Below are 14840 nucleotides of genomic sequence, written 5' to 3'. Positions count from 1 at the left end.
TGTGCAATACACAGAGGATATAAGTTAGAGAATCGTGGGATTTTTTTTCCTAATCTGAAAGAGAACTTGGAATCTCCTGCTCTAACCTCCTAATTACAAAGTACAGTGCTTTTTACTGGAATAGCAAAGACATAATCTAGCTCTCTGAGTTCCAGTATCTTGTGATTTTCTCCTACACCAAGATGCTTCCCCTGAATTCTGTCAATTATAATCAGAAAATATACACATCAGAGTCACCGTTTGCCACAGATATAAAGTAAGTCAGATAGTATATTTAATATGGACGGTCAGTAGTTTTGTATTAACTCTCAAATTTAAATAATACAAGCCTCTGCATTTTACAGGTAGGGTCCAAAGGAAAAAACAATGATAACTAGTCCTTGCTGGAGTCAGACTTAAAAATGTAAGCCTGACCAATTCCAATTCTCCATCCCACCTGCAACTCCATCATTATAATTAAGTTGGAGATTTTCTTGTAATTTTGAGACTCAAGGACAGCAGAGGAAAGGTCACGCACAAAAGTAATCACTCAGACATCGTTGAACAAAGGAACTCTACAATTGGGCAATCTGATGTAAGCTGTCATAGTTTGTGCCTACTGAGGCCCTCGTATTCATCTGTCTTCATTAGTAGTTCTTCAGACACCAAAAGGATTTTAAGAAATGTTACAGTTAACTTAAAAGACAGAGGACTAAACACAAGCTTTTCACTAGTCTAGGCTTCAAACGCATCATTTTGATGGCCTAATAATGCCTGTGTGTGTGAAGGTGACATATGAGTTCAGGTCGTTTTCACAGCATTGTAGATGTTCATAGATCCAACACTACACACTCTATAGCCCCTTTCACGATAAATGGTGAGGGTCTGACCACAGATCCGAAAGAGTGCAGAATTCAGTGGTTCTCTGGAGCTCAATATCCACAGTTTACCTATCATCGATGGTGTTCTAATCCCACTGCTAACAAACTCCTACAAAATAACTTTTTTAGCTGAAATGGCCTAAAATCAGAAACTGAATTCTACCCTTAATGCTGTATGCACCTGCTGCTTCTCTTGTGAAATATGGTTAGCACAGTGAGCAAGAATACATCGATCATGGCTGAATGGTTCAATTTTATGTAGGTTGTGGTGAATTTTGTGCAACGGTTTTGTACCCCAGATACTAGAATGTGAAATTGTAATGCGTTAAATAGAGCACAGCCCTGGGGTCACACGGACCTGGTTACAAATCGAGACTTCTTATGACCTCAGCAAATTTGCTTCACCTCTTTGAACTTTATTTTCCTTATCTCTAAAATTAAGGAGATTTCCTCTACCTGGAACTCTTCTCCCCTTCTAACCATTTGGTTTACTGTCTCATCTCCTTTAGTACTTGTCTCACATGTCCAGGTATCAAGGAAGTCTTCCCAAACTTCCTTTTCAAAATAGTTTGTCTTTACATGGCATTCTCTAGCCCACTCCCCTGCTTTGTTTTCAATATGTTTTATCATCATCTGACATAGTATGAATGTCACTTGTTTATTGTATACAACCCCAACTGGAATGCAAGTTTTATGAAGGGAAGGACTTTTGTCTGTTTTGGTCATTGCTTTATACTCCGCATTTACAACAACTCATGCTATGTTGCAGCCTGTAGAATACACTGTAGAATATACTGTATACTGAAGAATGACTATACTATTCGATATACTGTAGAATGAATCTAATAAAATTATATAAAGTAGGGAAAATAATATCTATCTTAAAGGACTAAATGAAATAATTTATTCAACAATATTATCAAGCACTAATTTTGCATGCAAAAGAATCTTTGCAGCTAATAGGGACAGAGAGGTTAAAATCAGGTGGATTTTGGTCTCAGCTTTCATTGACTTTACATTTTAAAAGCCATAATGAGACATTAAAATACAAATTCCACCATAAATTATTTAATTATTTCTTATGTACTACAAGAAGGAAGTAAATGGTGGAATAAGAATGTATGTCAAGGAAACATTAATGATCTGGTGTCACGGAAGGCTTCACAGAGAAGCAAGGTTTAACTTGACACATAAAGGATAAGTGAGTTTTCAGGATTCCAGGGGAAGAGACATTCCACACAATGAATAGCATGTGTAAATGCACTGAGGTAAAAAGAAATGTGAATATTTGGTAACATGGAAGAAAACCAGCTTGGGTGACGTAAAGAGAGTGAGGACAACTGTCTCTTGAGATGAGACTAGAGAGACAGGTAGCTGGAGGACACCCACTACAATGCCTGGTGCATAGTGGCTGCTCAACAAATAGTAGCCTTAAGGAAATTGATATAAATACCCAAGATAGCACAGTTGCACAAATTCAGAAGAAAGTAATGATGGCTGGATTTCTAGGGTGGCCATGGCATGTGATGTAAATGACCACTGTATGTGTCAGGGTCTAGTCAGAAAAATAGAAACCAATCTAGGTACTTCAAATGGAAAAAATTAAATGGAGAAAAGTGGTCATATGGTGATGGAAGAACCGAGAAAGCAAAGAGGGATCAAGCCATTAACAAAACAGGAAACCATTGCCCTAAAAATGGAGGTACCAGGAGAGGAGACTGGTTACTGAAACCTGGTGGAAACTGGACTACAATTTAGCCATCTAGCAGGTCTGGGAGCCATAGTAGAGAACTTGAAGCTCCTTCTACAGAACACACACATGGAGGCAGAGAAGGAAATGTGTGTCCTCCCTTCAGCCTTTAAAATCAGCTACCTGGAACTCTCATTGATTGAACCCAGTGGGAAGCCACTTGGCAAGGCATGCTGGGAAATGTAGTTTCTGTGAAGGAGAACAGAGTGGCAGAAAGTCAGGGAATGGAGCTGAGAGCAGCCTTGCAGACAATCCGTACAAAATCCCCTTTTAATAGAAGTAGACGTGCTAATTCTAGCTCCCTGCTCATTACGAGCTGAGAGTACATTTTACAGGCTATACCCCATCTCCACAGATGTCGTGAAACACGCTATACTACACAGGTAAAATACCTGTTTCTAAGGCTGCAGTGATATATAAACATTATATAAATGCAATGACATATATGTTAATAAATCACACTGAGGAATCTCTCAGATATCTCCTAATTAAAATGTAAGGTTGTAGTTTTTATTTTTTTAACTTTTGTTTGAAAATGATTCTTCTTAAATCAACTCATAATTAAGGCTAATTTGGAAAGTTCAGAACAGTATCAGAAAGAAAAATATATTGTCCGTAGTTTCACTATTCATAGACAGTTACTATTAACATATTGATATACAGAAGATCCTTGAAATTCACATATTTACATGATTCATGATTTTAGCCACTTGGAGATAATAACAAAAGTACCCTGACTTAATAACTGTGATTTTCCTGGGACATGAGTTTGAATTATGCTCGCATGTGGGACTATGACGTATGGCATATGACAATTTTTTTTTTTGTTGCAAACACTGGACCAATCCCCAATTAGCTTATTTAAATAAAGCAATGTATCTTTTTGTCTATTCAGTGTCAGAAACAGAGTAATTGTAGTCATGTAAATTAAGAAAAAAAAACTGAAGCCTTATTTTATTGTAGACAATATAGTTATTTTAGCGAGTGATACAGTATGAATGAAAATTAAAGAGCTGGTTTATGCTGCATGAGGAGAAACAAGAAACAAAATCTCTCAAAGGAAACACATCTTGAGACTAAGCCAAGATCTTGTTTAGATATTTCTTTATGAATTGGAAATTAATCAGAGAATAATCCTGATGAATATGAAAGTTACTCCATATTTTCCAATCTTTTTACATCCATTTTTGTTCGCTAATTTTATATAGTTGGGATAATACAAGCATAATTTCTTATTTATATTCATATGATGGAAAAAATGGAATATTCTCTTCTAAATTAGCATTACTCATTTTTTTAATCAGGTTTTTTCCCTCATGTCTTCAGATTATACATACTTAAAACTAATGGTCTCAGATCACTTTGAGAACAGGCACTGTGATCAACAAAGTTTTCACTTGAAAAGGAAAAAAAATCTTGCTGAAAGCTGAGCATTATTTTTAGCTAAATGAGAAAACGTTTCACAGAGTATTTACTGAAAACAATAAGTCCCTAGTAGGTATAAGTCAATATATATCAAGTCATAGGTACACTATTACTCGGAAGTCAATAGGTTTTACCAAACATATGGAGAATTTACATTAAAACAGGCCACTGACACTTCCAATCCATTCTTTTTTCTTTTTCTTTTTTTTCATTTTGGTAGTATAACCACAGCAACTCAAACACATTCATGTGTCTAACTAAACAACTCAGTAAAAACTTCATTTAGCCAACATTCAAGAAAATAATATTTTATTTCACTTGTTCCAAAAAGCCTCCTCAGATTTAGTCCATCGGCCTACTTTGAAGCATCCTTTTCTTCTTCCCTTAACTTGCAATAACCATGGAGAGGGCAGTGGTTACGAGTACAGACTTTGGAACCACACACCTGGATTCTAAGCTCCAATTTGGCTCTTTTGCATTCTTTGATCTTAGGGAAATGATTTACCCTCTTTGAATTAAGAGGCTTGAGTTCTTTCTTCTTCTACCCTCCTGCATTGATATGACTAGCACTAAATAAACTCTAGCTTATCCTTTTCTTTTAAATAAATATTTTCTGATGTAATGTACTTTATGAGAAGAAAAGTTCCAACAGCTGAGCAACAGAAGTCTCACTTACCTCACAAAAGAGGCCTCTCCTTTTTTCTTGGGCTTGCTTCTGTGCACAGCTAAGTTTAACCTACTGTTTCACCGGCAGGCGTCGGACCTTGGTTGTCTTTTGTGGCTATTGTCTGAAAGACAGAGGATGGACGCGAGAGTCATTACACAGCAATGGAAGAAAAGAAGTTTCCTGAGAGAGCAACAGAACTGACTGACCAATCAGGAACTTGACTTGATCAAAGCCAATAATTATCATATTTCTATATTATTATATTTCGTTTGTTAAATCTAATATAACTCATTTTTATTTTATAATTTATAAGGTTGTACTTTTTGTTATTTGGAAACTGAAAAGGGGACAATGCATGTTCTCCAGGGCAGAAGATAATCTGCATTACCCCAAAGGCAGGACCCATTCCCAGCAAGCATTAGTCGGCAAAGGAGCCTATGATCCCCGAGGGTGGAGGGCATGAAAAAAATGACAAGATAAGCAGTGGGGCTGGGGCACCATGCTGCTTTCCCAACCATCTTACCCTTTCAAAGAGCCAACAGACTACTAGAATAAGAGCATGAATGTGCCCCATTATGGAAGACAGATCCCAGAAGGATGCTGTGGAGAGACAGGAGATGTAGTGTTACTTAAGGTTGCAAAGATCAAGAATGATTTCTTGGAGGTTCTTGGCCTGGATTTCAGTAGAGGACAGAGAGTTTCTAGAGGCAGAGATATGGGAAAGGAATATTCTGGTGACCAATATCAAGGATATGAGATGCTATGGTGACTTTGTGGGAATGGCAGATAGTACCATTTCACTGAGTTTATTGATTAAAGGAACAGTGGGACATAAAGCTGAGGAAGTAGTTTTGGCAGATTAAAACCTAAAAGGTTCTCCTAATACAATAGAATTTACTGTAAAATGGTAGACTCTGTAAAATGATTTCTTTGTATGTGCCAGATTTGAAGTTTTAAAAAAATAGCATATCCTGTGTAATCTGATCGTTCTTTGAAGAAGACAGTCTTGACAATTGTGTGAAAGACCATTTGGATAAGGGAAGAGAGATAGAGATGTTGGTTATGAGGCTGGTATATATTTTAGGCTACCATTTCTAAAAATATGTTTGAAGGAACTCTAATTTTACAGAATTTTACTAAGTGTTGCAAGGGGAAAAATCAAATTTCTGTAGTCATAGGTTTTTTGTAAAACCATATCTAAATAAAGTAAAACAGATTTCCTCACTGCAGGATATGTAATAAGCTAATATGCACAGCAAAGATCAAGGGAGAGCTAAGGGCAGGTAGCATTTCCCAAACTTGTTTGACTGTGGCAATCCCCTTTGAAGAAGCATCTTGCAGAATCATTGTTCACAAATCCTATTTTGCAACATATTTGTTGCTGCAATAAGGTCCTCACTATACTGGTAGCTCCTACAGAAAGTACACTCTATATTGTTAACGTTTCTAACCTCAGTTTCTAGAAGTTTGGCATAAGGTGAGTCCTCCAGAAATATTTATTGAATGGAGTTCACAGAAGGACCTGAACTAGACAGAAATGTGGACAGAGAACAGAATTGGACACTTGCCTTTACCTAGTTCTCTATACTACATTATTCTCAAATCATTGTTTTGGGGCTTGACTATTCAGCAATTCAGATTTGGAAGATAGGCTTATAGGAAAGAAATTAGGAATGCTAAGTCTTGGTCTAGGATGATCTCTCTAGGTACTGTCCTGTTTAATTTAGAACCTAAACCAATTTGTCTTTAAAAAGTCTTCATAGGGGCCGGCCTGGTGGTGTAGTGGTTAAGTTCGGCACACTCCGCTACAGGGGCCTGGATTTGCGGCTTTGGATCCCAGGCGCAGACCTATACCACTCATCAGCCATGCTGTGGTGATGACCCACATACAAAATAGGGGAAGCCTGGCACAGATGTTAGCTCAGGGCTGATCTTCCTCAGCAAAAAAACCCAAAAAAAGTCACCATAGAAAATCTTTCTTTGTCAAAAGAGACTTATTGTCCAACATGGGTGAGCTGGAATTTATTAGTTCTATAGACAATGAATGACAAGTAGTGAGGCAAAGAAAGACAACCTGATTTACTGAAAAACAGTTTTGAGGTAGAAAGGCTTTATTTGAATTTTACCTTCCCCACTTACTAATTGTGTGGCAATGGGGAAGTTACTTATTCCATTTCAACTTTAGTTTTTTCCAACTGCAAAAATGTAGAATTAATAATAGAGAGAGTATGATATTTGAGTATATTACATGAGGTGATACAATTTAAGTTCTCGATAATCAAGTTCCCTTTAAAGTGCTGTGACTGGGTCATAGTAGCCCTTCAATACGTGGATTATAGACAGCTTAGAGGAGGTAGAGAAATTCTAGAATCAGCCTTGGCCTGGAACAAGTAACAAAATTACAATCATCCTCAAAGCAGTGTAATGAGATGCTGAATGTCATCAAAGCAAAAAACAAAACCAAACAGCTTAGGCTTGGGAAGAGGATGTTTGGTCTGAACTCTCGGGTCATTTTCAATACATAAGATTTGTGTACAAAATCATTTAACTTTTATAAATAACAAACCACCACTTGTTGGCTAGGCAGTGTCCTAAATGCCTCTTCTCATCCAACCCTTAGAATAATCCTATGAATTAGACTATGTTTGTGTCCACCACGGCTCCAGCCCAGTATGATGACTTTGGGAAACCAAAATGCATTTTTATTTTTTGTGATAAGAACCCTTCCAATTTATGGCAATGAATGAGAAGCAGCCATACAAAGTGCGTTTGGGGGAATGGTAATTCACTGTGACTGGAGCAGAAACTCTGAGGGAGAGCGTAGGAAGAGGTAGAAATGTAAGTGATCACGGATGATTGAACCATTATAGCTGATGACCAGATTGTGGAGGAAATACCAGCCAGGTCCAGGTGTATGTGCTTCCTCCTGAAGGGAAGGCACAGCTGTTAAAGGATTCTGGACTGGAGAAGAACCACACGGGAATGATTTTCTTTAGAAGACTCAATCCGATAATGGTTGTCTCTTTGCAGTGATTTGATCAGATTAACTGTATATGCTTCCTAGCATCACATAGAAATTGTGACGTCAAATCTAGGAGCTCTTTTTCCTCTTACATTTGTCACATTTGCGATTAATTTTTAGAAACTAGCTATAATCCAAGTTCATTGTTCAGGGCAGGTGCTCTGGAGCTAGGCTACCAGCTCTGCCGCTGGCCAGCCTCGTCATCTCACTTACATTATTCAAGCCCCAGCGTGACAGTTTTCTCATCTGTGAAAGGGGAATGCTGAGGTTACTTTCCTTACAAGGGAAGGTTCAATCGCTAACAGATGCTGTAACAGTGCCTGGCACACAGTATGTGCTCAGAGTGGCTGGCTCATACTTGTATTACTATTATTGCAATCCTGGAATTTTTCTATCAACCATATGCATTTTCATAAGACATCCTCTTAGGGAGATTTACCTTCCAAATAGTCTCTTAGATTTGAAATTTATCTCTACGCCCGTGCTTGCATAATTAGTGATTTGAGAAGAGATAACGTTGTCAGAAATATCAGAATTCCTAAGCCTTAGACATTTTTAAAGTGTAATTTAAATGTTTTTGTAGTATTTTGATCTCCTTTTTCTCAGTATGTCTCCCTTCTCCTGTGGGAACACATTTTATCAAATCAGCTTCACTTCTCTCCCAGAGCTTCAAATATGTGCTAATCTATGAAATTAACCCAGCAGTAATACCCTTGAGTTTTGTGAGAAAGCACAAAAACTAGGCGACTAGTCTTGATTTTCTGACCCTAAAGCCAAACAGCTGTGATTTGGCCATTTCCTTTTATGGGAGGCGCAGCCCCTGCAGCGGTCCTCTCTGCTCTGTTCGCACTGCCCCTCATGATTACTGTCATCAGAAAATCGCGCCAGGTCACTCTAGGGGGAGTGATGCTTCTGTTGTGGCATCTCAACCTGCACCTGCTTCGCTCTTACCTCAGCTCAAAGGACAGCAGTGAGCAGAGCCCCTGGCTAACTGGCTCCCAAACGGTGTGCTCTTTTCCAGAATCAGAGTCAAACGGGAGAGAAGTGGGCCAGGGGTCTCTGGTCTGCAGAGCTGGATGGCTTTCCATATGTGCCTACAAGTGCCCAAGTCAGCCTTAGTTTGAATTCTTTTGAATGGAAATGTGCTTTCCACATGTAATGAGGCCTTCCCTGCATTCATGAACATATTTCACTCTTTTCCTGAAGAGATTTGAGGGCCTCAGGAATATTTTTTATTCTTGTGTGTGCCGTGTATGTTGATAGAGTGAGCTGTCCCGGGGCGTTTGCCTCAGACTAAATGGTGACTGTTGATGCACTTTGGAGTCCCTGGGTCTGCTATTCGTTTGTTTATTTTTTCTCTCTCTTTATTAGATTTTCCTCTTAAGTTTCCCTTCCTGCTTTTTCTCTGGACTGCCAATAAGCGGCGCTGTTCAGCCCACACCTATGCCCACTGCGTGTGAACAACGCTTCTAGTAAATGATTCCGTAAGCTGGAAAATTCAGTCACAAGCTCCTGAGAATTATATCAGACACACAAAAATTTCCAAATAAAACTTTGAGAGTTCTATGTTGAGTAATATTTTTTCCTTCTTATACTCATCCCCATGATTCAATTCTCATCATCTCCCACCTGGACTATGGAGCACATCTCCCATCTAATCTCCACATCTCACTTGCTCCTCTGCAATTCTTTCTTAACAAGTTTGAAAATTCAAATTTGATTATGGTGCTTTCCTACTTAAAATCATTTGGAGGTTTTCTACTGACAAATGATAAATCCAAGCTTCCTTACATGACTTTTAAGGTCCTACATGTTCTGGTTTCTTCCTACCTTCCAGATTCATATCTGCCTCACCTACCTCACACCCTACTTGAAACATTGAGAAGTGCTCACTTTTCCTTAAAAAAAGTGAAGCGGTGCCTCATCCCTAAGCCTTCAAATGTGTTGTAACATCTGCCTAGAATATCCCTCCTTTTTCCTTCAGCTTTTTGACATCTAAGTACTCTTGTGAGCACAGCTGAGGTCTCCAGGCTGGTGATTGGCTCTGCACAAGGCCTGTTAGTTCACTTGTTATTTTATAATTTATTTACCCTTTCAGTCACCAGTATCTTCTACTGGGCTTTGGGCTTCCTGAGGGCAGAGGTTGTACATGGCAGAGGGAAAGCTCCTCTCTGCATCATAGGGCCCTGGGGGCTTTCCAGTCTCATATCCGCCTCCCACCAGCTCTACCAATGTGTTGAAGATTCTCAATCATGCCAGAATGCCCTGGATCTCTAGACTTTTGCTTGACATATGAACACCTCCTCATGGGTCAAAATTTGTCACCAGGTTAGTTTACCCAAGGGCTTTCATAAGGCTCCAAGGAGAAATGATTTCCTTTGCTTTTAAGTAAAGCTTTCATACCTATGGGATGTCTATTACTTTGTCGTTGTGGACTGTTTCTGAACCTCTTTCACACTTATAGACTTAAATCCTCTTAAGAGGATGAAATGTGTTGGATTTTACTTTGTGTTATCTGAGTGTACTGTGGTGCCTAGTTAGAGAAGGTGCTAGCTATGAATCTTGTGTTAAATGAATAAATGCTCATTGTAATATCTGCTCTGCTTGGGGAGGGGATGACTTTTGTTTTTACTTCCATTGATTTGGCCCTATTCTTGATTGGTAGTTCTCAAATAGGGTTGAAGTTCAGAAACACCTGAAATTATTGAGTAACACCCTTGACCAGTGTTTATTAGATGTTAATGTGCACAGGACTCACCTAGGAATCTTGTTAAAATACAAATTCTGATTCAGGTGATCTAAAGTGGGGCCTGAGATTTTCTTTTTCTAGTGGGCTCCCAGGAAATTGGCACGCTGCTGAGCCAGGACCACACTGAGACCTGAGTCATAACCTCCTGTACCAGAATCTCTCAGAATCTGCCCCAGGAATTACATATTTCTAAGAATTTCCCAACTGATTCTGATAATCAAAGGTTTCCATCTACATAAGGAGGGACTGCATATTCTTCTAGTACCCATCATTTATTTACTCTGCAAAATTATTGAGCAACTGGCCATATATTGTACCAGAGGCTGTGGCTATATGGGTGAAAGCAAAGAGAATGTTCCTGACCTCATGAAGCTTATGGTCTAATGGGAAAAACAGATCAAAATATGTTAAACACATTTTTACACGCTGAGATAAATGCTAGAAAAAAAATAATCAGGACACTGATTTGGCACTAATAAGGGAAGACATACATTTAAGCTAAGATTTGAATGACATAACTGCACCAGCCATGGGATTAGCAGGACAGGATTGTTTTAAACAAAGTTAAAAGCATATAGACATTTTAACTATGTTAATTTTTACAATCTGTGAACATGACTATCTTTCCATTTCTTTATGTCTTCTTCAATTTCTTTCAACAATTTATTATAGTTTTCAGTGTATAGGTCTTTCACCTCCTCGGTTAAATTTATGCCAAAGTATTTTATTCTTTTTGTTGCAATTGCAAATGGAATTGCATTCTGGATTTCTCTTTCTGCAAGTTTGTTGTTAGTATATAGAAATATGATAGATTCCTGTATATTGATTTTGTACCTTACAACTTTATTGTACTCGTTAATTATTTCTAATAGTTTCTTGGTGGATTCTTTAGGATTTTCCATATATAGAATCACATCATCCACAAATAGTTACAGTTTTACTTCTTCCTTTCCAATTTGGATACCTTTCATTTCTTTTTCTTGCCTAATTGCTGTGGCTAGGACTTCCAGTAATACTGTTAAATAGGAATGGGAAGAGTGGGCATCCTTGTCTTGTTCCTGTTCTTAGAGGAATAACTTTCAGTTTTTCACCATTGAGTATGATGTTTGCTGTGAGTTTGTCATATATGGCCTTTATTATGTTGAGATACTGCCTTTCTATATCCATTTTATTGAAAGTTTTTATCATAAATGGATATTGAATCTTGTCAAGTGCTTTCTCTACATCTATTGAGATGATCATGTGATTTTTATTCTTCATTTTGTTAAAGTAGTGTCAATCAATCAATCACATTGATTGATTTGCAGGTGTTGACCCAGCCCTGCGTTCCTGGAATAAATGCAGTATTATTCACAATATCCGAGACTTGGAAGCAAACTAAGTGCCCAACAACAGATGAATACATAAAAAAAATGTGGAATATACAATGGGATTCTACTCAGCCATAAAAAAGATAAAATCATGCCATATGCAACAACATGGATGGACCTTGAGGGAATTATGCTAAGCAAAATAAGTCAGACAAGGAAAGACAATTACTGTATGATTCACTCATATGGGGAAGATAAACAAAGAAACAAACACACAGATAAGGAGAAATGATTGGTGGTTACCAGAGGGGAAGGAGTGTGGGGAGGGTAAAAGGAGTACAGGGGCTTACATGTCTGGTGACAGATGGCACCTAGACTTTCGGTGGTGAACACGATGCAGTCTATGCAGAAGTCAAAATATAATGATGTACGTATGAAATTTATATAATGTTATAAACCAATGTGATCTCAATTAAAAAAAAAAACAAGCATATGCAAGTCTCTGAGATAGCAAATAGCCTGGCAAATTCTAGGATCTCTGCAAAGATCCCACGGCTAGAAGAGAAAGTACAAATGGGAGAGTGTCGTGTGGTGAGGTGGGGAGGGAAAGGACAAGCACACACAAGTTGGTCCTCTCACCCAGCAGCACCATGAGAGAAACTTTCTCTACTCAACATCTGGGACAGGGGTGCTCTGGACACTGATCCAGTCTGTCTTGGTCACTTTGAGACACTGTCCAGCTCAGAACAGCAGCGATAATCCTCTAAACCTATTTGCAAATACTTTTATTTCTGAGTTTCTAGAAACATTATTTATGCATAAAAAGAACAATATGGACAATAAATGTTTTTACTTTTCAATGACTTTTTATATTTTGTTTTCCATATATCTAAATTAGCAATCAAGAAAGATTCCTGTCAATTCATAATTGAGAGTAGTGAATTGGAGAGCCAATGTGTTCTAACAATTCCTACTCTCCTTCCACTACAGCAGTAAAGCATGGAATGACACTTTCCTTGGTCAGACATTTTCAAGCTACTCCAGATGTACCTGAGCCTCCATCATATGCCACATTCTACATCCCTTGACATAATATCAAAACAATTAAACAAACCAGGATAGGTGCATCTTCTACTACCTCCTGTACACTGGATTCTATACACTGGGAAGTTTCTAGGTGCTGATTCCTTCAATTGTGCCTCATTTTTCTAGCATTTTTAGTGCCCTCAGACCACCTTAGTCTTTATTCATCAGTAAAATCAAAATTGGCATTTTACTGGTTATTTCATCAACCAACACGACTTGCAACCTGCCTTTTATAAAGCTCTCCAGAGTTCTCAAAATGTGTTTATTCTGAAAACTGTTTTCTAAACAGTGCACTATTTTTCCAGTACAAATAATTTTTAACTAACATTACAACAAAAATGTTTAATGTGCGTTGAAATAGCTAGTCAAATTGGTTTCACAACAAGTAGCAATAAAATAATCTAAGATAATAGTTTTATATATTTGTTTTTTTCTATTTCATCCATATTTTATTTCTGAGTAAGCATTGTATATTTTACATTGTTACTCACATCATACATTTTAACACTGGAAATTTTACTCTAAGTTCTTTAGGTTCCAATTTTCAAGTCTATTAAAATTAAACGAGATAATTAGAAAAGCAGCTCAATGTTTGGAACATAGTGAGGACTTAATAAATAGTAGGTATTTTTATTAGTCTCATTATTTTCTCTTTATTACCGCTATATGAGAATGTTCTCAACAGCCACCTTAAGAATCTTATTACTTATTGCATGCAAGGGGCAGGGGAGTTTAGAGGGCAAGCTCAATATTGAAAGGATTCAAATATGGGAGACAACTGTTTTAAATATAATAAAGAAAATATCACACATAACAATAGTTCACTGTCAATACTTGAAGATCTAATAAGAAGGAAGTAGAAATGAAAGTAGGTAGAAAACCTATGGATAAGCATTTTTCTGGGAGTTACCTAGTTATTCTATGTAATCATTGAATTGGCAAAAATTTATTCTATTTTATAGATGCTAAAAAACTGAGGCTCAGAGATATTAGTGAAGTCACACAGTCAGTCACTCAGAAATTGAACTGAGACTCAAACACATCTATCTTACGTCCAAGTCCAAAACCATAACTTAGCCCTGAAGCTGGATCCCACATTTAGAGTAACAGAGAGACAAATCTATGCAAATGCCTGGTCAGATCAAATCTGTGGTGCTACTCTACCAGTCTTCCCTGCACCATAGCCCTTCGTTTTCATGAGCCAACACACTGGGTGCTGCTGATTAGGCATGGGGAAGTGTTTGCTTAATCTGCAACAGTATCCAACAGGCAATGATTGAGTACAAATCTCCAATAATGGTAATCCAATTCTAATATAGATTTCTAATTGGATACAATGGCAATCACAGTTTAAACTAAACAAATATCGTTTACATTCAGTAATGAAACAATCACCCTGAAAAAATCTTCACAAGTATAGATCATTAAGTTGAATGATTAAAATGTTACCATAACATTTGAATCATATTAAAGTCATTATAATACTACCATAACAACCATGCTAAAGTCTCTCATCTCTCAGATACCATTTATCTACATCACTGCATTATATTGAGTCCTATGGGACACTGGCTTTGTGCTCAAATGGAGAATGCTAAGTGGTTCTCTACAATGAGACTCTAGCACTTTAATAGGTGAATATGCATGATATGCAGCAATTTTTAAACTTTTTGTGGGAAGAACACTTATTCAACATTGTTAAGAAATTTATATTCTATTCTCAGAGACAGAAAAATCCTCCTTCTACATTTGACCTGAGTGATTTGATATTTAAATCGCTCACTCTTGTTACATTTCTATTGTGTTTGGATCTTTTCTATGAGTGTATTCTAGTGAAAATTTTGAAACTGTCCTAGAGGAGTTAGTCTGGGTCACTTTAGACTATTCCAAGTCAAATGGGGAAAATACAAATGTAGCCAAAACAACTCAAGTTATCAAAGCTGCACACTGAAGAGGGGTTGAGCCGAAGTT

This window comes from Ceratotherium simum, chromosome 9 (assembly GCF_057802395.1).
Source record: "Ceratotherium simum simum isolate JZ-2026a chromosome 9, ASM5780239v1, whole genome shotgun sequence".
Classification (NCBI taxonomy): Eukaryota; Metazoa; Chordata; class Mammalia; order Perissodactyla; family Rhinocerotidae; genus Ceratotherium; species Ceratotherium simum.
The sequence above is the reverse complement of the archived record's forward strand: the minus strand, read 5'-3'. Positions refer to the sequence as shown.